The 24,922-nt window shown below is 46.2% G+C and overlaps 11 non-coding genes and 3 pseudogenes across 11 annotated transcripts; all 14 read right to left on the bottom strand.

Moving 5' to 3' along the window:
* Nucleotides 1–2,885: 2,885 nt before the first annotated feature.
* Nucleotides 2,886–3,003, bottom strand: LOC121311981. Its single transcript, XR_005949621.1, has one exon. It is a non-coding gene; the product is annotated as a U5 spliceosomal RNA (small nuclear RNA).
* A 424-nt stretch (nucleotides 3,004–3,427) lies between these two features.
* LOC121311964 lies at nucleotides 3,428–3,618 on the bottom strand. The gene has a single exon (XR_005949606.1). It is a non-coding gene; the product is annotated as a U2 spliceosomal RNA (small nuclear RNA).
* Nucleotides 3,619–6,025: 2,407 nt separating this feature from the next.
* Nucleotides 6,026–6,143, bottom strand: LOC121311979. The gene has a single exon (XR_005949620.1). It is a non-coding gene; the product is annotated as a U5 spliceosomal RNA (small nuclear RNA).
* A 399-nt stretch (nucleotides 6,144–6,542) lies between these two features.
* LOC121311965 lies at nucleotides 6,543–6,735 on the bottom strand. Its single transcript, XR_005949607.1, has one exon. It is a non-coding gene; the product is annotated as a U2 spliceosomal RNA (small nuclear RNA).
* Nucleotides 6,736–8,730: 1,995 nt separating this feature from the next.
* Nucleotides 8,731–8,848, bottom strand: LOC121311978. Its single transcript, XR_005949619.1, has one exon. It is a non-coding gene; the product is annotated as a U5 spliceosomal RNA (small nuclear RNA).
* A 416-nt stretch (nucleotides 8,849–9,264) lies between these two features.
* Nucleotides 9,265–9,451, bottom strand: LOC121311982. The gene has a single exon (XR_005949622.1). It is a non-coding gene; the product is annotated as a U2 spliceosomal RNA (small nuclear RNA).
* A 2,011-nt stretch (nucleotides 9,452–11,462) lies between these two features.
* Nucleotides 11,463–11,580, bottom strand: LOC121311977. Its single transcript, XR_005949618.1, has one exon. It is a non-coding gene; the product is annotated as a U5 spliceosomal RNA (small nuclear RNA).
* Nucleotides 11,581–11,999: 419 nt separating this feature from the next.
* On the bottom strand, nucleotides 12,000–12,189 carry LOC121311962. Its single transcript, XR_005949604.1, has one exon. It is a non-coding gene; the product is annotated as a U2 spliceosomal RNA (small nuclear RNA).
* A 1,932-nt stretch (nucleotides 12,190–14,121) lies between these two features.
* Nucleotides 14,122–14,239, bottom strand: LOC121311976. Its single transcript, XR_005949617.1, has one exon. It is a non-coding gene; the product is annotated as a U5 spliceosomal RNA (small nuclear RNA).
* A 432-nt stretch (nucleotides 14,240–14,671) lies between these two features.
* On the bottom strand, nucleotides 14,672–14,850 carry LOC121311959 (annotated as a pseudogene).
* A 5,792-nt stretch (nucleotides 14,851–20,642) lies between these two features.
* LOC121311975 lies at nucleotides 20,643–20,760 on the bottom strand. The gene has a single exon (XR_005949616.1). It is a non-coding gene; the product is annotated as a U5 spliceosomal RNA (small nuclear RNA).
* Nucleotides 20,761–21,181: 421 nt separating this feature from the next.
* LOC121311966 lies at nucleotides 21,182–21,397 on the bottom strand (annotated as a pseudogene).
* A 908-nt stretch (nucleotides 21,398–22,305) lies between these two features.
* On the bottom strand, nucleotides 22,306–22,423 carry LOC121311974. Its single transcript, XR_005949615.1, has one exon. It is a non-coding gene; the product is annotated as a U5 spliceosomal RNA (small nuclear RNA).
* Nucleotides 22,424–22,859: 436 nt separating this feature from the next.
* LOC121311980 lies at nucleotides 22,860–23,038 on the bottom strand (annotated as a pseudogene).
* Nucleotides 23,039–24,922: the final 1,884 nt, after the last annotated feature.

Genomic DNA, 24,922 nt, shown 5'->3' with positions numbered 1-24,922 from the left:
TCCAAGAAGGAGTCCCCTACCCCCTTATCCACCTCCTTTTCCTTAAACAGGACCTGATAAAAAGCGGTGGCCTCCTGCAGCATACCAGCGTTATCCTGCACTGTAATCCCATCACCTCTTTTTAAACTGTTAAATACCCTCTTACCTTGTGCACTTTTAATCTGTTTAAAAAAATAAGAACTACACGTCTCGTGCTTTTCAGCAAACTCTTGCTTCCCTTTAAACAAAAACACCCTGGCCCTCTTCTCACAATGCTCCCTTAATTTGGCTTTCAGTGCAGCACATTTGTCCCAATTAACATCTTCACCATTATTCCCTTTACTGTACAGTGCTTCCAATTCTCTCTGTAACCTGAGAAACTCCCCCTTATCCCTAAAAGCCCTAGCCCTACAATATCCCTGCGCTAGAACCTTTATCTTTATTTTCACCCCTTCCCACCAGTCAATCACAGAACTGAAATACTTTTTTAAATCAACCCATTCCTTATAAAAAAATGAAAATTGTTCTCTAAAATCCTTCTCTCTAAGTATGTCACAGTTTAGTTTCCAGAACCCCTTGCCAAAACCAGGCACTTTGAAATTAACAACTAAAGATAACCTATGGTGATCTGAAAACCAAACAGGAGAGACTGTAGATGAGATAAGTGACAAACTCCTAGCTACAAAAAAATAATCAATTCTACTTTTAGACCCTCTAGAATTTTGCCAAGTCACCCCTTCTTTACCAGGATTACAGTACCGAAACCCATCCACTAGAGAAAACTGAGAAATTAATGCCTTCAAATGAATTAAACTAAAATCCTGCGATTTCTCAAAAGAAATGTTAAAATCCCCCCCCAAAATAATTTGTCTATTTGACATACAAACCGTCCCCAAACCCACCAATAAATCTTTCCGCAGCCCTGGCTCAGAAGGAGCATAGACATTAATGAACCTTAACTTCTGCCCCCTCCAATCCCCATCTACCACTAGAACCCTCCCCTGAACTAAAGAAAATGCATCTACCACTTTAATGTCCCTATCCCCAAACAAAATCCCTACCCCTGTAGAGTGTACCCCTCCCACACTCCATCTAGACTCCCCCCTCCCCCATTCTTTAGAAAACAAACTAATATCCCCACTATCCTTTAAATGCACCTCCTGCAGGAAACAAACAGAAAAAGCTAAATGCTGCAGAGAGGCAAAAACAGCAGCCCTCTTCACTTCATTCCTTAACCCCCTAACGTTCACGGTCATTAGATTAAAGACAGACATTTCACACAAAAAGAGAGAAAAAAACAAAAAACAAATACAAAACAAAAACAAAGGAACTAGACGCAGTTCAATTCAAGTCCCCTCTTTTCTTCCTTCAACAAGTGCATACTCCGATCCTCCTTCCCCTGCACTGTCCTGGTCAGAGCTGCTCTGCTCCTGACTACTATGCCCCTTACCAAGGGCATTACATTCTGCTTGTAGTATATCCAAAGTGTCCCTAATGCCAGAGCTGCCTGAAGCACACTCACTCCAATCCTTGATAATCCTTTCCTCCGGCAATTCATCCAAAGCCTCCCCCTCCTCACTGACTGACAAAATGTCAAAAGGGTTAACAGAGAGAGGGATTCCCCCTACCTTCTTTTTGCCAGCAGTTTCAAATGGAATCTCTGATGATTCCGGCGTGTTTTTCCGCTTACCCATTGCATTTCTCCAATGCTCCTGGTTCCCTGGAATTGGTTCACTGCTGCTAACCGCGGATACTGAAGCTTCTTGACTGGATCCGTCTTCAGTCTCCGGCACCTCTTCCATTGCCTGCGTGAAAGTCAAGTCCGGCTGCGACCGGTCCTCCTCCACGCCCTGACCGGCTGGTTCTTCCTCTGTCGGCTTTTCACTCCGGACCACATCTGCATACGTGGATTGCCTCATAGGACATTGTTTAAACAAATGACCCTCTGAGTCGCAGATGCTGCATTTCTTCCCCACTAAACAGTCTTTAGCTTCATGACCGGCACCCTGACAGTTGCGACAGATCACATTATCGCATAAAACTGCTAGATGCCCAAATTTGCCACACTTTCGGCAATGCTGAGGCTGCCCACTATAGAATAAATAACCTCGATTCGGCCCAATGGAGAAATTGGCTGGTGGATGTTTGAACCCATCGTACCCATCAGCATCAGGTTTTAAATTCACACGAAATTGTCTTTTACCCGTCCAAATCCCATTCTTATCTCTCAATAATACACCGCCAGCAACAGACGAGCAATATCGAGAGAGAAAGAGTTCCACATCATAATCGCTGACATAAGGGTTAAACATATGAACAGTCATTATGCGGTGTTCCTGATGCCACAACGACTCCACCGTATAAAAAGATAAGGGTTCCACTGCTGACTTTTCCTTGCAGGTTTTGAAAAAGGTTTCAAAAACCAATTTTGTCGTAAAAGTTACATCCACAAATTTCAGGTTGTTATTTACCTGTAAACAGAAGATCTGAGTAGGCACAAGCTTCAGTTGATCCATGATGACCTTCTGCACGAACTGGTCCCGATCCAAAAAGTCCACTTTATTCTCTTCCTTCCACCTCAGACGAACGGTGTTCTTTAGTCCAGCCCCCTGGGCCGACCTTGATGAGGATCTAGCCGCCATCCTCACGTCACCTTCTCTTTCTCCAGCGATCAAGCTGCGGTCAAGCCACAAACTGGATCTTAGCCAAGAGGCCGAGAAGCGATGCCCACAATGGTTTTGGCCAAACGCCCCGGGCGCGGCCGCCCGCCGCAGCAGTCGTGGTACTTGCTTCTCGGGCGGGCGGAGGAAGGAAGGAAGGAAGGAAAGAATGAAGTAAGGGGGCCGGGCTCCAACGGGGGCGACCGCCCTTTCTGTGCTCGTTCTGCTTTTAAACTCCAGGTGGAGCCCCTCCCTGAGGGGAAGGGCTGTCCAAAAATTGGATCGAACTCGTAAATGCTCCTCTCCACGGAAATCTTTAGTAAAAGGCGAAAGGTTCATTCGAGCTGTAGAGAAGCCGGAGCGTGCCTTTGCTGGTGGCCGAGCCCTTCCGGCCGGCCCAAAGGCCCTCCCCTCTGCCAAGCGGCAGCGAGGCCACGCACGCAAAACAAAAACAGGGAACTCCTCCCAAAACGCATCTGCCGTTCCGCCCCGGCGAAAGGGCGCTTTGCTGCTGCTGCTACACTGGCCTGCTGCGTGCGTTAGGCCTGCCTGAATATGAAATATGAAATATGAAAAAAAAAAAAAAAAAAAAAAAAAAAAAAAAGAACGAAAAGAGCGGGAAAACGGCGCGTCCCAGGAAAGGGGAGGTGGGGGGGAGGGAGGGAGGGAGGGAGGGAGGGCTCTCTCTCTCTCTCTCTCTCTCTCTCTCTCTCTCTCGCTCTCTCTCGCTCTCTCTCTCTCTCTCTCTCTCTCTCTCTCTCTCTCTCTCTCTCTTTTGACCTTTCTGAGAAATGGGCACCGTTCCCGGAGGTACTGCAATACCGGGTCGATGCGTGGAGTGGACGGAGCAAGCCCCGCTTCCATCTCCCGCTTCCAAAAATCCATTTAATATAGACGGTCCCCCTATGGGGGACGTATCAGATATTAAACTGATAAGAACAGATTTTTTTTTTTTTTTTTTTTTTTTATTTGAAAATATTTTATTAATTCATTGCAAAAAAACCATTACATCTATGGTTTACAAAAACCATATCTATCACAGAAACAAAAAACATTCAAAAACAAACAATAAACAAAGACAAAATCATTTCATTAACTATTACAAATCAAACAAAAAAAAACATTTCAAAAACAAAAAAACAAAGACAAAGACAAAAATCATTTCATTACTTTTGCATAATCATAATAACAAAGAAAACACACAACACATCAATCATTGCAAAAAAAAAACCAGCACAAACACAAAATACATCAATTCTTCAGAAACATAACCATCAGTTTTTCAAAGTTCTTATGCACATACAACACAAAACAAAACATATTTCAATAAACAATACATTCCCCCAAAAACAAAAAATCTTTCTCTATTTCCACTCCCACTCTCTATTTTCCATATTCTTTCTTAAGTCAAAATCATAGTCAACACAAAACAAAAACAAAAATCCTTCTTTTAAAACTTTTCACTTCTTGAGCTTTCCCTTCATTTTCTCCTCTGCCTTCCATCTTGCACCTAGCAATACTCTATTCCTCTCTGTTCTATATTTCCTAAGCTCTATCTCTGTTATTAACCCCTTCATCAGCCTCTCCTTCCAAGCTCTTAACTCTACATACTCCCTCCTACAAAGTTCGTGCATGAGACTGTCCTCCCTTTCTTCCGCTATACGTGCCTCCATACTCCTTGGTACCAGTTCTCTCCATGGATCTAGCCTTCTTATTCTCCTTTCCTCCTCTTCTTCCACACTTTCAGACCAACTCGGACCGATTACACCCTCGCTGGCACTCTCCTCGCTTCTGCTCCCGGCTCCGGCTTCTCTGTTTTTCCGCTTTTTATTGACTTCACTCTCCGCTTCCTCCATCGCCTCACTCTCTTGTACCTTGTCACTCACTTGTACCTTGTCCGCCCCACCACCACCTTCACCACCACCACCACACATACTCACACCTGCACCCCCTTTCACTTCCTTACCACTCATACCCCCTCCACCTCTCTCCACACTCACCACCCCATATCCCTTACTTATATCACCACCACTTTTACTCCCTCCACTCATCCCCTTTCCACTCCCATCTTTCTTTACACCATCAACACACTCATTTGCTCGTTCACCATCCATGCTACTTCCACCTCCACTCATTCCCTTTCCACTCCCATCTTTCTTTGCACCACCACCACCCTCATTTACTCCCTCACCAACCATACTACCTCCACTTCCACTCTTTCCCTCTTCACTCCCATCTTTCTTTGCACCATCACCACTCTCATTTGCTCGCTCTCCATCCATACCACACCCACTTCCACTCATTCCCTTTCCACTCCCATCTTTCTTTGCACCATCACCACTCTCATTTGCTCGCTCTTCATCCATACCACGTTTACCACACTCTCTATACAAATGATCGAGGGATCCACACATACTACAACTCTTTGGGGTGTTGCAGTCCATGGCTTCATGCCCCTTCCTCCTACACTTTTGGCAGAACGTTACTTGGCACTCATTCGCCTCATGTCCTTCCGTATCACATTTGAAACACCTCCTCGGTTGCCCAGGGTAGCTTAAAAAACCCCTGTTTCCCCCAATCTGTACCTGGCCCGGAGGGTGTACTATACCCCCCTCTTTTGTACTACAGATCTTCAGCCTCACGAAAAATTTCCATTTCCCAGTCCAAATGCCTGCAGGGTCAAGAACTTTAAAAGGTCCCGAAATAATATCACAAACTCTCCCAATGTACTGTGCAACATCCTCTTGACCAACATATGGGTTATACATAAACACAAATAATGGTCGAACTTCTCTTGCAAACAAAGGGTCTCCAATATAGAAAGAAAAAGGCCTTTCATTTTTCTTCCGCTGATAATTATCCCAAACGCTCCGAGCCAAATCTTCACTGCATAAAACTAAATCAAAAAACTTATCATAATTTTGAAAACAAAAAATAGACTTCACCTCCAACTTCAGTCCTTTCAGCAGCACTTCCTTAACGAAAAATTCACGCCCACCTGGCGTATCCTTCCACTCTCCAACATCCACGGTTCTCAGCTGTTTCACCAACTCCTCACTCCATCGAAACCGGATCAAATTCTGCATTCTTCTTCCCGTTGCCATCGCATCCAAATCCCAGCGCCTTCTCTTTCTCAGCAAATATTCAAAATGCTGCGGTCATGCCACATACATTTGAGATGAGCCAAGAGGCCGAGAAGCGATGCCCACAATGGTTTTGGCCAAACGCCCCGGGCGCGGCCGCCCGCCGCAGCAGTCGTGGTACTTGCTTCTCGGGCGGGCGCATGGGGGGGATGGAAGGAAAGAATGAAGTAAGGAAAGGGGCCGGGCTCCAACGGGGGCGACCGCCCTTTCTGTGCTCGTTCTGCTTTTAAACTCCAGGTGGAGCCCCTCCCTGAGGGGAAGGGCTGTCCAAAAATTGGATCGAACTCGTAAATGCTCCTCTCCACGGAAATCTTTAGTAAAAGGCGAAAGGTTCATTCGAGCTGTAGAGAAGCCGGAGCGTGCCTTTGCTGGTGGCCGAGCCCTTCCGGCCGGCCCAAAGGCCCTCCCCTCTGCCAAGCGGCAGCGAGGCCACGCACGCAAAACAAAAACAGGGAACTCCTCCCAAAACGCATCTGCCGTTCCGCCCCGGCGAAAGGGCGCTTTGCTGCTGCTGCTACACTGGCCTGCTGCGTGTGTTAGGCCTGCCTGAATATGAAATATGAAATAAAAAAAAAAAAAAAAAAAAAAAAAAAAGAACGAAAAGAGCGGGAAAACGGCGCGTCCCAGGAAAGGGGAGGTGGGGGGGGAGGGAGGGGGGGGAGGGTGGGCTCTCTCTCTCTCTCTCTCTCTCTCTCTCTCTCTCTCTCTCTCTCTCTCTCTCTCTCTCGCTCGCTCTCTCTCTCTCTTTTGACCTTTCTGAGAAATGGGCACCGTTCCCGGAGGTACTGCAATACCGGGTCGATGCGTGGAGTGGACGGAGCAAGCCCCGCTTCCATCTCCCGCTTCCAAAAATCCATTTAATATAGACGGTCCCCCTATGGGGGACGTATCAGATATTAAACTGATAAGAACAGATTTTTTTTTTTTTTTATTATTATTATAATCAACACAATACACAGTCAACACAATACACAAGTACAAGACTACCACACACAATTCACAATACCATAACAAATAACAAAGACACAAACATCCAAAAAAAAAAACACAAGAACATATTACAAAACCAAACCACAAAATCAACGACTAGCTAATACATAAAACCAATAACTAACATATATTCTGAAAAAAAAAAAAAACACCATTTCTTTCAATTTACATATATGCAAATCAACCCCTGAACACAAACCCACATTGCCCAATAACACTATCCCCAAAAACTTTACCAAAAACAAACACAAACCATATCAACAGAAAAAAAACAGTCCTTCTTTAACTGCTCTCTTCACTTCTCCTTTTTTCCTTGTACTCTTTTTCTTTCCATATTGCACTTTTCACAAGACGCTGTCTCTCCACCTTAAACCGACCAAGCTCTTCCTCTGTCGGAGTCCTTTTCCTCATCCTCAGCTCCCATGCCACCAGTTCTGCATACTCTTTCCTGCAAAACCGCATCATTAGTGCATCCTCAGCATCCTCCCTTAACCCAGATTCCGATATCATAGGTTCTGGCACTCTTCCTTGAACCTCTCTGGCTTTCTTCTTCTCCTCTTCTTCCACCCTCTCACTCCAACTCGGCCCAACTGTTACACTCTCCTCTCTTCCTCTTACCCTCCTTGATTCACCTTCACTAGTCACCTCCTCATTCCCTCTTTCTTTCCTCTTCTTCTGCACATCCACTTCCATTGGGTCGGGAATGGATTGCTTCCCTGGGGCCCTCTGTTGGTCATCCTTTAAAATACCATCTCCCTTTTTCTTTCCCTTACTACCCGGAGCTCCGCCTCTTTCCTTTGTTTGCTCAGGTACCTTTTTTCCCGCCATTCCGCCTCCATCTTCGGAGACTCCACCCCCAACACTTGCTCTTTTGTTTGAATCTGTGTCTCCTTCTTTTGGTTCTTTAGCTTGCTCTGGTTTCTTGCTGGGCTGTTCTTTCCTCTCACTTTCCTTCTTTGCCCCATCTCTGGCTGCTTGTGCATAACTTTTTGCGCTTTGTGGACAATCCCTGTACAAGTGCTCCTCAGAGCCACAAAGATTGCACACAACACTGCTGGGGCAATCCCTGGAAACATGCCCTGTCTGTCTGCAATTTTTGCAAACCACTTCCTCACATTCTGCTGCAAGATGCCCAGTACTGTTGCATTTAAAACATGTTCTTGGCTGTCCCCTATAAAACACCGACCCCCTCACTGCTCCTATCATCAGGTCAGGTCGAATGTGGACCATCCTCCCCTCCCTGATAAACAGTCTTGCTGTATATTTCCATACTCCATTCCATACCTTCTCAGTGTCCAGTACCTTCCCTGGCATCTCGTCTCTCAGCTCACAGCTCCTCTTCAAGCTGGTAGTGATGTCCTCCACCGGTACAAAAGGGCAGGACATCGACACAAACACTGCTCTCCAGTCCATGAGAAACAGCGGCTCCAGGTTAAAAACACTGGCCGGCAGCCTCTCCTTATTCTCCTCAAACACTTTCATGGCCTTCCAGCAGTCTTCTTCCGTGTACAGGGTCAGGTCGAATCTTCCCTTCGCAATGAAGTCTTTCAAACACAGCACCTCCTCTGGTTCCAGCTTGAACAGCCCGAACAAGACCTCCAGAACAAACTTCCTTCTCCCCCACAATCCAGTCAACTGCTTCAGCTGGAATCGCAGGGTATTTCTTCCTCTCTGTCCTTCTTCCATTTTCTCAGCAAACCTCTTTCCAGCTCACGCTTTCCAGATATTACCTTCGCCTTCTCTGTTCTCTTGATGTGAGCCAAGAGGCCGAGAAGCGATGCCCACAATGGTTTTGGCCAAACGCCCCGGGCGCGGCCGCCCGCCGCAGCAGTCGTGGTACTTGCTTCTCGGGCGGGCGCATGGGGGGGATGGAAGGAAAGAATGAAGTAAGGGGGCCGGGCTCCAACGGGGGCGACCGCCCTTTCTGTGCTCGTTCTGCTTTTAAACTCCAGGTGGAGCCCCTCCCTGAGGGGAAGGGCTGTCCAAAAATTGGATCGAACTCGTAAATGCTCCTCTCCACGGAAATCTTTAGTAAAAGGCGAAAGGTTCATTCGAGCTGTAGAGAAGCCGGAGCGTGCCTTTGCTGGTGGCCGAGCCCTTCCGGCCGGCCCAAAGGCCCTCCCCTCTGCCAAGCGGCAGCGAGGCCACGCACGCAAAACAAAAACAGGGAACTCCTCCCAAAACGCATCTGCCGTTCCGCCCCGGCGAAAGGGCGCTTTGCTGCTGCTGCTGCTGCTGCTGCTGCTGCTGCTACACTGGCCTGCTGCGTGTGTTAGGCCTGCCTGAATATGAATATGAAAAAAAAAAAAAAAAAAAAAAAAAAAAAAAAAAAAAAAAGAACGAAAAGAGCGGGAAAACGGCGCGTCCCAGGAAAGGGGGAGGGGGGGAGGGAGGGAGGGAGGGAGGGAGGGTCTCTCTCTCTCTCTCTCTCTCTCTCTCTCGCTCTCTCTCTCTCTCTCTCTCTCTCTCTCTCTCTCTTTTGACCTTTCTGAGAAATGTGCACCGTTCCCGGAGGTACTGCAATACCGGGTCGATGCGTGGAGTGGACGGAGCAAGCCCCGCTTCCATCTCCCGCTTCCAAAAATCCATTTAATATAGACGGTCCCCCTATGGGGGACGTATCAGATATTAAACTGATAAGAACAGATTGATTTTTTTTTTTTTTTTATTAACAATAATCAACACAAATACATTCAAGTCAACACAACACTTACACAATTACAAAACTAACACAAAGTCATTCACTATACTTACATAACAAATAACTAAACAGAAAACATTAACAAAAAAACAAAACACAAAAAAACCATTCAAATTCCCAAACCAAAAAGCACACATATAGCTAATACATATAAACCAATCAACTAAACATATATTCTGAAAAAAAAAAAAAAACACCATTACTTTACAATTCACATTACAAAACAAATCAACCCCTGAACACAAACCCACATTGCCCAAACACTAACCTATACACAAAAACTTTACCTAATACAAACACAAACCATATCAAAAAAAAAAACATTCAATCTCTAACTGCTCTCTTCACTTCCCCTTTACTATTGCTACTCTTTTTATTTACATATTGCCCTTTTCCCAATTTCAAATCTCTCAATCCTAAACCGACACATGTCCTTCCTCTCTGAAAGTAATTATCTCAAATTCAGCTCAAACAAAAGAAACACCATACCTTTCCCAAACATTTCTATATCTTTAGCAAATTCCCAAAACCACAATTCCATCAGCTCTTTTTAACAGTTTTCCCTGAACCTCCCCGTTCTTCTTCTCCTCTTTTCTTCTCTCTCTTCCTCAACACATTCAGCCCAGTCACTCTCCTCGGTTCTTTCCCCGCTGTTATCCCAGTCCCTGCTCACTCCTGCTTTCCTGCGCTCTCCTCTTCTCCACTGGGTCTGTCTGGATTGCTGTCCCTGGTGCCCTCTCCTGGTCATCAAAGTCACTACCATCTCCCTTTCTCTTTCCCTTACACTGGAGCTCCGCCTCTGTCCTTTGTTTGCTCAGTTGACACTTTTCCCGCCTTCCGCCTGTTACATTTGAGACTTTCCCCCACACTCTTTCCCTTGTTCCGTTTTGTCTCCTTCTTGTCTCCTCTGTCTCCTCTCTCCCCTTCTGACTCTTCCTCCTCTCTGGACCCCTCGCTTCTTTGACCATCTTTTGTGGCCCCAGCATAGCTTCGAGGCCCTCTGTGGACACTCTCTGTACAAATGGTTAGCGCTTCCACACAGGTTACACTTTCTTTTCTGGGGCAATCCTTCGAAACATGCCCCTTCTTTTCACAATTTTTGCAATACAGGTCCTTGCATTCTGCGCCTCATGTCCCATCTCATTGCATTTAAAACAAACTTTAGGTTGTCCAAAATAAAACAAATACCCTCTGTTTGTACCAATCGAGAAGGATGAGGGCGGATGTCTCACCACCCTCAAATCCCTCCTTACTGATCTTCAATCTTGCTGTATATTTCCAAGTTCCAGTCCATAAACCTCACTCATCAAAGAGTTTTTCTGGTGGCCTCACTCTCAGCTCACAGTACTCTTCAAAAAAGTCGCAACATCCTCCACTGGCACAAAAGGATTATACATATGACACAAACACTGCTCTAACTTCATGTACAAACAGTGCTTCAAAAATATACACACTCAAAGGCAGCTTATCTTTTCTCAGTTTAAAACATCTCCAAACTTTCCAGCAGTCTTCTTCGGTCTTAAGGGTCAAATCAAAAATTCCCTTTGCAATAAAGTCTTTCAAACAGAAGATTTCGTTCCTCTGATGTTCCAGCTCCCCGTATCAGCCCATGAATTCAGTCCTCGTCAGAACCGGCGTTCCTTCTCTTCCCCATAATCCAATCGTATTCTTCAGCTGGAATCGCAGGTCTAGCTGCGTCCTCCGCCATCCTCTTTTCCATTTCCTTGCGCATCTTCCAGCTTTCTCTTTCCAGATATTACCTGCGCAAGCCACATGCACTTGATCTGAGCCAAGAGGCCGAGAAGCGATGCCCACAATGGTTTTGGCCAAACGCCCCGGGCGCGGCCGCCCGCCGCAGCAGTCGTGGTACTTGCTTCTCGGGCGGGCGCATGGGAGGGGATGGAAGGAAAGAATGAAGTAAGGGGGCCGGGCTCCAACGGGGGCGACCGCCCTTTCTGTGCTCGTTCTGCTTTTAAACTCCAGGTGGAGCCCCTCCCTGAGGGGAAGGGCTGTCCAAAAATTGGATCGAACTCGTAAATGCTCCTCTCCACGGAAATCTTTAGTAAAAGGCGAAAGGTTCATTCGAGCTGTAGAGAAGCCGGAGCGTGCCTTTGCTGGTGGCCGAGCCCTTCCGGCCGGCCCAAAGGCACTCCCCTCTGCCAAGCGGCAGCGAGGCCACGCACGCAAAACAAAAACAGGGAACTCCTCCCAAAACGCATCTGCCGTTCCGCCCCGGCGAAAGGGCGCTTTGCTGCTGCTGCTGCTACACTGGCCTGCTGCGTGTGTTAGGCCTGCCTGAATATGAAATGAAAAAAAAAAAAAAAAAAAAAAAAAAAAAAAAAAAGAACGAAAAGAGCGGGAAAACGGCGCGTCCCAGGAAAGGGGAGGTGGGGGGGGAGGGAGGGAGGGGTCTCTCTCTCTCTCTCTCTCCCTCTCTCTCTCTCTCCTCTCTCTCTCTCTCTCTCTCTCTCTCTCTCTCTCTCTCTCTCTCGCTCTCTCTCTCTCTCTCTTTTGACTTTTTTCTGAGAAATGGGCACCGTTCCCGGAGGTACTGCAATACCGGGTCGATGCGTGGAGTGGACGGAGCAAGCCCCGCTTCCATCTCCCGCTTCCAAAAATCCATTTAATATAGACGGTCCCCCTATGGGGGACGTATCAGATATTAAACTGATAAGAACAGATTTTTTTTTTTTTTTTTTTTTTTTTTAGAAAATATTTATTGGTTCAAGTCAACAAATCATTCCACAAAAACAATTCTTTAAACAAAAAGTCATTCACTAAACCACAAAACTCATTCCCATCACAAAAACAAAACACAAAACACAAACAAAAAAAAACCATTCAAGAAACAAAAAGCACACATATACTTTACATATATGCAAATCATTCTCCATTTTAACTAGTACTTTACATCTCACATTACAAAACAAATAATACAGGTCTATAAAACATAACCAAACCCAACCTAACCATAACTAATACATGACACAAGATTGAAAAAAAAACACATTCAATTCTAACTCTGTACAAATCATTCCCCTTTACTATTGCTATATTTACATATTTACATATTACCCACCCACCCAATTTCAAATCAACCAATCCTAAAACAACACATGTCCTTACTACTCTGAAAGTAATTATCACAAATTACAAACAAAAGAAACACCAAACCATTCCAAACATTTCTATAACTTTACAAATTAACAAAACCACAAAGCCATCAGCTCTTTTTAACAGTTTTCCCTGTCCCCGTACCAGTCTCTCTTTTTTCCCCGTACCAGTCTCTCTTTTCTTCTCTGCTTCCTCAACACATTCAGCCCAGTCCTTCTTCGGTTCTTTCCCCGCTGTTATCCCAACCCTGCTCACTCCTGCTTCCTGCGCTGTCCTCTTCTCCACTGGCTGTCTCCGCTGTCTTGGTGCACTCTCCTTGTCCAAAGTCACTGCTGGTTTCTCCATTGTCACTGGTTTCTCCGTTGTCACTGGTTTCTCCGTTGACACTGGTTCTTGCGCTGTTACCATTTCCTCCACGATCTTTCCCTTGTCCGTTTTGTCTTCTGTCTCCTCTGTCTCCTCCTCCCCTTCTGACTCTTCCTCCTCACTGGACCCCTCGCTACTGACCACTTTTGTGGCCCCAGCATAGCTCGAGGCCCTCTGTGGACACTTAAAAAACAAATGGTTAGCGCTTCCACACAGGTTACACTTTCTTTTCTCCTTACAATCCTTCGTGCTGTGCCCCTTCTTTTCACAATTCCTGCAATACAGGTCATTGCACTCCTGCGCCTCATGTCCCATCTCATTGCACTTTCTACAAACTTTAGGTTGTCCAAAATAAAACAAATACCCTCTGTTTGTACCAATCGAGAAGGATGAAGGCGGATGTCTCACACCTTCAAATCCCTCCTTACTGGGACGAAATCTTGCCCACACCTTCCAAGTTCCAGTCCATAAACCAAACTCATCAAAGAGTTTTTCTGGTGGCCTCACAACAGTACAGTACTGGCTCAAAAAAGTCGCTACATCCTCTGCTGGCACAAAAGGATTATACATATGGACGTTGACTGTTCTAACTTCTTGTACAAAAAGTGCTTCAAAAATATACAGGTTCAAAGGCACCTTATCTTCATGCAGTTTAAAACATCTCCAAACTTTAGTGCAATAATCTTCGGTCTTAAAAGTAAAATCGTAAATGCCTCTTGCCTTAAAGTCTTGTAAGCAGAAGATTTCGTTCCTGTCGATGTTAACTGCTCCCCGTATCTGTTTGATGAATTCAGTCCTCGTCAGTTCCGGCGTTCCTTCTCTTCTTAATAACCGAATCGTATTCCTCAGTCTCGGTCCCGGAGGTCTAGCTGCGTTCTCCGCCATCCTCTTTTCTTCCTTGCGCCTTCTCTTTCTCTGGCAATAAAGCACTGCGGGCAAGCCACATGCACTTGATCGAGCCAAGAGGCCGAGAAGCGATGCCCACAATGGTTTTGGCCAAACGCCCCGGGCGCGGCCGCCCGCCGCAGCAGTCGTGGTACTTGCTTCTCGGGCGGGCGGGCGGGCGGAGGGAGGAAGGAAGGAAGGAAGGAAGGAAGGAAAGGTGCCGGGCTCCAACGGGGGCGACCGCCCTTTCTGTGCTCGTTCTGCTTTTAAACTCCAGGTGGAGCCCCTCCCTGAGGGGAAGGGCTGTCCAAAAATTGGATCGAACTCGTAAATGCTCCTCTCCACGGAAATCTTTAGTAAAAGGCGAAAGGTTCATTCGAGCTGTAGAGAAGCCGGAGCGTGCCTTTGCTGGTGGCCGAGCCCTTCCGGCCGGCCCAAAGGCCCTCCCCTCTGCCAAGCGGCAGCGAGGCCACGCACGCAAAACAAAAACAGGGAACTCCTCCCAAAACGCATCTGCCGTTCCGCCCCGGCGAAAGGGCGCTTTGCTGCTGCTGCTGCTGCTGCTGCTGCTGCTGCTACACTGGCCTGCTGCGTGCGTTAGGCCTGCCTGAATATGAAATATGAAAAAAAAAAAAAAAAAAAAAAAAAGAACGAAAAGAACGAAAAGAGCGGGAAAACGGCGCGTCCCAGGAAAGGGGAGGGGGGGAGGGAGGGAGGGAGGGTCTCTCTCTCTCCTCTCTCTCTCTCTCTCTCTCTCTCTCTCTCTCTCGCTCGCTCTCTCTCGCTCGCTCGCCTCTCTCTCTCTCTCTCTCTCTCTCTTTTGACCTTTCTGAGAAATGGGCACCGTTCCCGGAGGTACTGCAATACCGGGTCGATGCGTGGAGTGGACGGAGCAAGCCCCGCTTCCATCTCCCGCTTCCAAAAATCCATTTAATATAGACGGTCCCCCTATGGGGGACGTATCAGATATTAAACTGATAAGAACAGATTTTTTTTTTGTTTTTAAAGTTTTTATTTATTTTCCTTGGACAGTGAAAACATAATCATACATAATCAAAACACTAAAAACAATACAAAAGAAACAATCACATAATCCAAGTCATAAAAACTTTACAATGAAGAACAGGGTCTTAGAAAAAACAATTCTTTTAAAAACAATACATAAAACCAACCAAATGTATGTGCAAAAAAAACACAGCTTCCATTTGTACCGGTTAGCAAATGTGACAGAAAAACAACCCGCTTCACCCCCTATCTTTGGACCATGAACCGGCACGAGTCCAGGTGGCAGGCAAACACCAGCAAGGGCCCCATTTCTCCTGGGCGATGTCTTCTCCCTCACGCAGCGCATCCTGTATCTGATACTCTCCGAGCCTGTGGCAAGCCAAGTTCTTCACCTCTCCAGAGGACAGAAGGTTTCCTTTAAACACTAGGAGGTTTCTCGCCTTCCACATGGCCTCTTTAAAACAGTTTAGCATGACCCATAGGTATGGCCATTCCTCTTTTGGGATGAACCCAGGCTTAACCCCATACAAAACCATTGCCTTTAGGAGCCTTCTCTTATTTAAAAAACAGCGCAGAAAAACTTCGGCTTCCCGCCAGACTTTTTTTGCTTGCCCACAGTCCCAGAACAGGTGCGCTGCCGACTCTTCTTCCCCACAGTCCTTAAAAGGACATCTAGGGGTCTTCCCGAGCTTCCTCCGAAACATAGCAGCCCTTACTGGAAGGATCTCATGCACTGTCTGCCATGCCAAGTCCTTGTGCCGATTCATGAGTCTCGGGTGAGCTACCGCCAACCAAATTCCTTCCACAACCTGTGGGTTAAAAAAAGAAACGTTACACATCTTCTCTCTATCCAGTACAAATTTCCGCACTTTCCGGGGGTCCTGCCACACCTCATTATCCAGTGTAAAAAGCTCCTCTTTCTTTAGAAACAGTTTAATTTTATTATAGTGAAAGGGTGCTTCCCATGCCGTCGGCACTGACAAAACAGGGTAAAACATTTTAAAACCTCTTAAGATCGGTCCTAAAAAATATCTCACAAAATGCGCTGTTTTGGATGACCCATACAAACATAACCTTACATGACAAATGACAAAATGCAAAAACAGGGTTTTCGTGAGGTCAGGAACCCCCTTCCCTCCATTTTTTGCGGCCCTGTGTACCACCTCTCTTTTTAGCATTTCATTCTTCCTCCCCCAGAAGAAACGCATCACGCTTCGTGTCAGGGCACACAGGACGTTTCTAGTTGGAGGGAACACTGCTGACAAATACAACAAAACAGGTAAAATAACAGATTTTAAAATTAAACATTTTCCCTCAAAGGTGAGTTCCCTGAGGCTCCACAGCCCCAACTTTTGTGCAACCTTTGCTGTAACGTCCACCCAGTTCTGCATCCCAGACCCGTTCTTAAAATATTTAATCCCTAAAATTTTAATAAAATCATTCTTAAAACACAACCCAATACTGGGTACTCTGGCCCATTTCCCATACATCATGCACTCGCTCTTATTAAAGTTGACTTTAGAACCTGACGCCCTGCAGAACCCCTCAACTGTACTCATTGTCCTCTCCATGGAGAACTCGTCTCTGCAGATGATTGACACATCATCCATATACAAAATGCATTTTACTTGTTCACCTCCACTCCCAGGTACAAACAGTCCACAGGTCTGTTTATTAGCCCTAATAGCAATGGCTAAAGGCTCAATGCTACATATAAACAGCAAAGGAGACAGTGGACAGCCTTGGCGCACTCCACTTCGGATTTTAACTGGTTCAGACGAGCTCCCATTTACCAAAACAACACTTTGAATATCTTTATACAAGATCTGAATCCAATTAACGAACCCGATTGGAAACCCCATTTTCAGCAGTACACCAAACATGTACTTGTGCGCTATCCTATCATATGCCTTCTCTAAGTCCAAATTCAGGACACTAAACGGGAGCTCCCTCTCCCTGGCATAACAGATAGTATCTCTCACGAGTATCAGGCTGTCCATTATCCTCCTACCCGGGACTGCACATACCTGGTCCTGATGGATGACTGTATCAATCACCTGCCCCATCCTCCCAGTCAGGATCTTCGCCAGCAACTTATAGTCTGTGTTAAGGAGACTGATTGGACGCCAGTTCTTCAAATCTTCTGGATCTCCCTTCTTATAGAGCAGCGTGATGATGCTCCTCTTGAAGGAAGCAGCCATTTCCCCAGCATTAGAAATCTCTATAAAAACACTCAACAAATCATATTTTAAAATACTCCAAAAGCACTTGTAGTATTCAGCAGGTAAGCCATCCTCCCCAGGCGTTTTCCCCATTTTGCTCATTTTCAAAGCTTTATCCAGCTCTTTTAGAGAAAAGCCCTTTACCAACATCTCCTTCTGTTCATTATTTAACCCTGCATTGATACCTTCAATCATTTCTTTGTAATTGCTCTCTACCACACTCTTTTCATTGTACAAATTCTCATAAAAAATTTCCGCCACTTCACACATGTCTTTATTTCCCTTCCTCACCCCACCATCGACCCCTTTTAACCCCTCCATCACCTGCTTCCTGTCAAATACTTTCTTAAAAAAGAACCTTGAACAGGTCTCTTCTTTCTCAATCCTTTCTATCTTGCTTTGCAGTATCACTGACTCACTTTTTTTATACCTTAAATGTTTTATTCTCTCTTTCACCCCCTTTATCTCTTCAGAGACTTCAAAACCCGCCCTCTCCTGCAAAAACAATCTCTGAAGCTTCCTTTCCAGCCATTTGCATTTCTCTCTTGCTTTACGCACCTTATCCCTGCCTTCATTTATAAAAAACAATTTGGTTTTCCTTTTAACAAAATCCCACCACTCACTCTTCCTTTCAAAGAAAACCTGTAGAGACCTCCACCCTTTATACTTCTCTACATATTTCTCTCTTATTTTACTATCCTCTAATAATTTTACATTTAATTTCCATACTCCCTTCCCCTTTTCACTCACCCCTCCCAGATCCAATGTTGACTTCACCATCACATGATCGGAGAAGAACACAGGCTCCAGTTTACAACCTTTCACCTCCACCCCCTCGGAAACAAAGACCATATCGATCCTGGATTTCCTAGTCCCCTGAGGGTTGCTCCAGGTAAAGCCCTCTTCAGAATGGATCCTCTTATAGCAGTCTGTCAACTTAAAATCTTTAATAATTTTGTTCAATAACACCGATGTTTTATCTAATTTAAACTCTTCCTTCCCAGCCTTCCTGTCACTCCCACTCCTCACACAATTCCAGTCACCACCCATCACTACCGGTATGGATGAACTAAGCTCCATCCTCACCAGTCCCAACAGTTCAACCCTCTGGTGTTTCTCCACAGGCGCATACACATTCACCAGTTTAATCTCTTGTTTATTACAAACCACTCTCACCATCACAACCCTCCCATCCTGCAACACACTTCTCTCTTTAATTACACACTTATTATTTTTAAACAGTATTGCCACCCCCGCATTCTTATTTTCATCTGTCCCCGACCACACTGATTCACCTTTCAGCCACATGCTTTCCAACTCTCTATATTCTTTTCTAAACCCAATCCCACACTCTTGCAAAAAGAACACATCTGCATCAATATCTGCTAGCCACTCTAAAACAGCTTTGCACCTGACCTTGCTCACCACACTCCTCACATTCACTGTAGCTATTATGAGCGCCATGTGGAACAACAAAAGGTGTGACAACATAACCATTACATTTTACTTGGCTCCATCCCCACGCTATCTGAGAACTGCTGTACGTTATCATCGTCTAAAAAAGAGGTGCCCCCAGGGTCAACACCCCTCCCACCATAAGACCTGTCACTCAGTACCGAGGAGTCAGAACCAGGAGACACCGGAGCTCCCGGCCTAGCATGTTTACTGTCCTCTTTTATTCCCTTTTTCCCTCTTTTCCCCACTTTCATACCACCTCTTACATCTTCTCCTTTCTCCAATTTCCTTTTCCCCGAAGCTCTCTCCTGCTCCATTTGTTCCTCATCAAGCTCTCCTCCCACCTCTTCCTCCTCCTCCCCACCTCTATCTCCTCTTCACTAGACTCCCCCTCCGATCCACTCTCTACATCACTCACCACATATCCCCTTGGATGCATCTGGCCACATGGGATAGGGGTCTCGTCCTGGGTACCTGAGGGACCCACCTCCCCCTCACTCTTATTCGACCCCTCTCCGAGCCCCTCACTGTCCTCTTCTGAAGATGTAACCTGCAGATCTACTGCCAAGGAAACCCCCTGCTGCTCCTTCTGTCCGTCCCCCTGATCCATCTCCTCCTCCCCCTCACTTCCTCTCTGCTCTCCCGCCCCAGATGCCTGCCCCTTCCCCTCATCCTCTCTACTCTCACTCTCCCCTCTCCCCTGCTGCTCACCTCCCTTCCCTTCCCCCTCAGTACTCTCCTTCCTCTTTCCTCTCCCTTCCTGCTGTTCCCTGTCTTCCCTCTCCTCCTCCTCCCTCTGCTCCCTCTCCCTCTCCCTCTCCCTCTCCCTTTCCCTCTGCTCTCTCTCCCTCTCATCATTTCTCTTTGCTTTGTTAGCAAAGGAGGCCGGACAGTGCATAAAAAGGTGCTCAGTACTGTCACATAAGCTACACTTCCTTTTCTCCTGACACTCGCTCGCCACATGCCCCTCACCTTTACAAACATAACACATAATTTTTGTGCACCCCGCCGCCAAGTGACCCATTGCCCCACACTTTCGACACAATTTGGGTTGCCCAAAATAATGTACATAACCCCTATCCATCCCCAGCACTATTTCAGAGGGAATGATTCTATACCCCTCATACCCATTCGGATCTGGCAACAGACTTACACGCACTCTCCATGCACCATTCCATACCCCATCACTATCCCTCACTTTCTCTGCACCCCCATGCACCAAACAATACTTTCTCAGCCATATACACACATCCTCTCCCTGCACAGTCTCCGAACCCATCCTCACAATCACCACCCTCCTAGCAACATCAGTCAAGGTAGTCACATGAAACCTACTCAACTGATGGTCATCTTTCCCTAAAATAAACAACCGGTGACATTTCTGCAAATCACTCACCTCCCTAAAACTCACATCCCAAGTGTTTCCCTTCCCCACAGTAATAATACAATTGAGTTGATCTGGCTTGAATCCCAATTTATTCTGTAACACAGACCTAGAGAACTCAAGCCTATTAAATTCAACCTCCTGCCCCTCTCCTCTCTCCTGCTCCTTCAAGGAAATCCTTATACAATTAAAACGACGTGCCGCAAACCTCGAGGCCGCCATTTTAACTATATAAACACCTTCTCCCACAAAAAAGAAAGCTTAAGTTTTAAATTTAGCCAAGGCCAAAAAAAGCAAGGTATCAACCTATGAAAAGAAAACGAAAAACAGCAGATAAGGTGCCCTCAAAGGGTCCCCCTTACCTGCTCAACAACCTGGCTCCTGGACTGCCGCCTGCCCTAGTCCTCTGCTACCCAGACCACAGCTACCAGCAACCAACGCTGCTCCCGTTTACCTTACCGATACCTTACCGATCGCTTCCAAATCGAGCTGCGGTCAAGCCACACACTGGATCAGAGCCAAGAGGCCGAGAAGCGATGCCCACAATGGTTTTGGCCAAACGCCCCGGGCGCGGCCGCCCGCCGCAGCAGTCGTGGTACTTGCTTCTCGGGCGGGCGGAGGGGAGGGGGAAGGAAGGAGGAAGGAAGGAAGGAAGGAAGGAAGGAAGGAAAGGTGCCGGGCTCCAACGGGGGCGACCGCCCTTTCTGTGCTCGTTCTGCTTTTAAACTCCAGGTGGAGCCCCTCCCTGAGGGGAAGGGCTGTCCAAAAATTGGATCGAACTCGTAAATGCTCCTCTCCACGGAAATCTTTAGTAAAAGGCGAAAGGTTCATTCGAGCTGTAGAGAAGCCGGAGCGTGCCTTTGCTGGTGGCCGAGCCCTTCCGGCCGGCCCAAAGGCCCAAAGGCCCAAAGGCCCTCCCCTCTGCCAAGCGGCAGCGAGGCCACGCACGCAAAACAAAAACAGGGAACTCCTCCCAAAACGCATCTGCCGTTCCGCCCCGGCGAAAGGGCGCTTTGCTGCTGCTGCTACACTGGCCTGCTGCGTGTGTTAGGCCTGCCTGAATATGAAATATGAAAAAAAAAAAAAAAAAAAAAAAAAAAAAAGAACGGCGAATTCTCGCCCCTTTTGCCGCGCGCAGGGTCCTTTCCCCCCACCCTGAGGGGAGGAGGGAGGGAGGGGGGGGCTCTCTCTCTCTCTCTCTCTGCTCGCTGCTCGCTCTCTCTCTCTCTCTCTCTCTCTCTCTCTCGCTCTCTCTCTCTCTCTTTTGACCTTTCTGAGAAATGGGCACCGTTCCCGGAGGTACTGCAATACCGGGTCGATGCGTGGAGTGGACGGAGCAAGCCCCGCTTCCATCTCCCGCTTCCAAAACTCAATTTAATATAGACGGTCCCACTATGGGGGACGTATCAGATATTAAACTGATAAGAACAGATTTTTTTTTTTTTTTTTTTTTTAAAGTTTTTATTTATTTTCATTAAACAAAGAAAAAACATACTCATACATAATCAAACCACTAAATACAATACAGAACAAAACAGTCACATTATCGAAGTCATAACAAACCACTAAATAACACATCACACAAAATCCACAAAAACCAACCCATAAAACCTTACACAAAAAAAACCTATTCTCATAACCCAGTCCATTCCGAAGTCCAAACCGTTCAAATCCATTCCTACAAAATCTTCATCCAAATCTCATCACTCAGTCCAATCCATTAAAGTCTTCTTCCAATCTTGTTCTAAACCATATTTTCATCCATTACATTCAAAGTCCAAATCCAAATCTTCGTCCAGTCCCTTCCGTGATCCAAATCCATTTCTTTATCCAGTCCCTTCCGTGATCCAAATCCATATCTTCATCCTGTCCCTTTCAAAACCATTTATGCAAATTTCCGTATCCAAAATCCAAAATCTTCATCCAGTCCTTTCCATAAATCAAGCCTGTATCTTCACAACCATATCCCTGTCCTTTCCAAAACTGTGCATCAAAACCATTTCCATTTCCAAAATCATTACCCAGTCCATTCAAAAAAAAAACTCCAAAAACCATTTTCAATCCATTTCCATATCCTATATCAATTTTCTTGAATCCATAACCTTGATCCTGAGGGAACGCCTTGATCTCAGCCAAACTCCGACCAGTGCTGTGACTCTACACACACACATGATCGGAGCCAAGAGGCCGAGAAGCGATGCCCACAATGGTTTTGGCCAAACGCCCCGGGCGCGGCCGCCCGCCGCAGCAGTCGTGGTACTTGCTTCTCGGGCGGGCGGAGGGAGGGAAGGAAGGAAGGAAGGAAGGAAGGAAGGAAGGAAGGAAGGAAGGAAAGGTGCCGGGCTCCAACGGGGGCGACCGCCCTTTCTGTGCTCGTTCTGCTTTTAAACTCCAGGTGGAGCCCCTCCCTGAGGGGAAGGGCTGTCCAAAAATTGGATCGAACTCGTAAATGCTCCTCTCCACGGAAATCTTTAGTAAAAGGCGAAAGGTTCATTCGAGCTGTAGAGAAGCCGGAGCGTGCCTTTGCTGGTGGCCGAGCCCTTCCGGCCGGCCCAAAGGCCCAAAGGCCCAAAGGCCCTCCCCTCTGCCAAGCGGCAGCGAGGCCACGCACGCAAAACAAAAACAGGGAACTCCTCCCAAAACGCATCTGCCGTTCCGCCCCGGCGAAAGGGCGCTTTGCTGCTGCTGCTACACTGGCCTGCTGCGTGTGTTAGGCCTGCCTGAATATGAAATATATGAAAAAAAAAAAAAAAAAAAAGAACGAAAAAAAAAAAAACGAAAAAAGAGCGGGAAAACGGCGCGTCCCAGGAAAGGGGAGGTGGGGAGGGAGGGAGGGTAGGGGCTCTCTCTCTCTCTCTCTCTCTCGCTCTCTCTCCTCTCTCTCTCTCTCTCTCTCTCTCTCTCTCGCTCGCTCTCTCTCTCTCTCTCTCTCTCTCTCTCTTTTGACCTTTCTGAGAAATGGGCACCGTTCCCGGAGGTACTGCAATACCGGGTCGATGCGTGGAGTGGACGGAGCAAGCCCCGCTTCCATCTCCCGCTTCCAAAAATCCATTTAATATAGACGGTCCCCCTATGGGGGACGTATCAGATATTAAACTGATAAGAACAGATTTGATTTTTATAATAAATTTAATCTTAACAATTAACAACACAAAAACATTCAAAAAACACAACACTTATTACAATTACAAAACTGAACACAAATCAAAAACTAGCTTTTACATATACAAAAATAACTAAACAGAAACCATTACTTTAACAAAACAAAACATCCAAAAAAAACACACAATATTAATTCCCATTACAGCACAAAAACACAGTCTAATAAACAAAAACTAACCATATATTCTAACAATACAAGAAAATGACCTTCAATTTACATATATGCAAAACAAAGTATTACTATGCTCCCCAAAAACAAAGCCCCATATTCCCAATTATTTTATCATTCAAAACAACAAAAACAAACACAAACTTACTTTTCACCCCAGAACAAAATCCCAAATTCCCAATTACATTATTTTTTCATTCAAAACAAAGGAAACAAAAAACACTATACACAAACAATATCATTTCATTATAATAATCATTTCACAAACATGCAAATTCAGAAAAAAACAAAAAACAAACCATATTCCCCTATTTCTTTTCCGCCTCTCTCCTTGCTATATCTGCCCTCCATCTAGCACGTTGCAAAATCTTGTCTCTCTCAATTCCATACTTCTCTATCTCACTTTCTGACGCAGGTCCCTTTCTCAGTCTTTCATTCCAGATCATTAATTCATGGAATTCTTTTTCACAATAACAATACATTAGCGTATGTCTATACGTCGAAGTCTCTACATATTTATCACCTTTCTTTCTCTTCTTCTCCTCTTCTATTTTCATCTTCTCCGCCCAAGAAAGCTTTGCATATTCCTCCTTTTCCCGTTTCCTTTTCTCCTTTGCATCTTCCTTTTCTCTCTGCTGATTACTTCTTCTTTTCCTCATTCCCTCCTCTTCCTCCACACTTTCAGACCAGCTCGGACCAACTACACCCTCACTGGCACTCTCTTCGCTGCTACTCACAGCTCCCGCTCCTCTCTCTTTCCGCTTCTTTAAAATTTCACCCTCCGCTCCCTCCATCGCCACACTCTCTTGCACCTTGTCCGCCCCACCATCACCTTCACCCACACCACCACCACACACACCCACACCTGCACCCCCTTTCACTTCATTACCACTCATACCCCCTCCACCACTAACCACTCTCACCAAACCACCTTCCATACTTACATCACCACCCCCTTTACTCCCTCCACTCATTCCCTCTCCACTCCCATCCTTCTTTGCACCATCACCACTCTCACTTGCTCGCTCACCATCCATACCACTCCCCACCTCCACTCTTTTCTTCTCCACTCCCATCATTCTTTGCACCATCACCACTCTCACTTGCTCTCTCACCATCCATACCACGCTTCCCACATTCTCTGTACAGGTGATCCAGTGCTCCACACATACTGCAACTCTTTGGGGTTTTACAGTCCTGTGCTTCATGCCCTTCCCTTCTGCATTTCTGGCAAAACATCACTCCACATTCACTCGCCTCATGCCCTTCAGCGTCACATTTAAAGCACCTTTTCGGTTGCCCAGGGTAACTTAAAAAACCCCTGTTACCCCCAATCTGTACTCGTCCCGGAGGGTGTACTATACCCCCCTCCTTTGAACTGCAGATCTTCAGCCTCACAATAAACTTCCACTTCCCGGTCCAAATACCAACAGGGTCAAGTACTTTAAAAGGTCCCGAAATAATGTCACAAAACCGCCCAACATACTGTGCAACTTCTTCTTCTCCAACATATGGATTAAACATAAAAACAAACAAGGGACGGATTTCCCTTGCAAATAAAGGATCTCCAATATACATAGAAAAAGGTTTTTCATTTTTCTTCTTCTGGTATACCTCCCAAACACTACGAGCCAGTTCCTCATTGCACAAGGCTAAATCAAAAAACTTCTCATAATTCTGAAAACAA

Source organism: Polyodon spathula, unplaced genomic scaffold, assembly GCF_017654505.1.
Source record: "Polyodon spathula isolate WHYD16114869_AA unplaced genomic scaffold, ASM1765450v1 scaffolds_3450, whole genome shotgun sequence".
Lineage (NCBI taxonomy): Eukaryota > Metazoa > Chordata > Actinopteri > Acipenseriformes > Polyodontidae > Polyodon > Polyodon spathula.
Note: the sequence above shows the minus strand (reverse complement) of the source record. Positions and strands in the feature narration are given on the sequence as shown.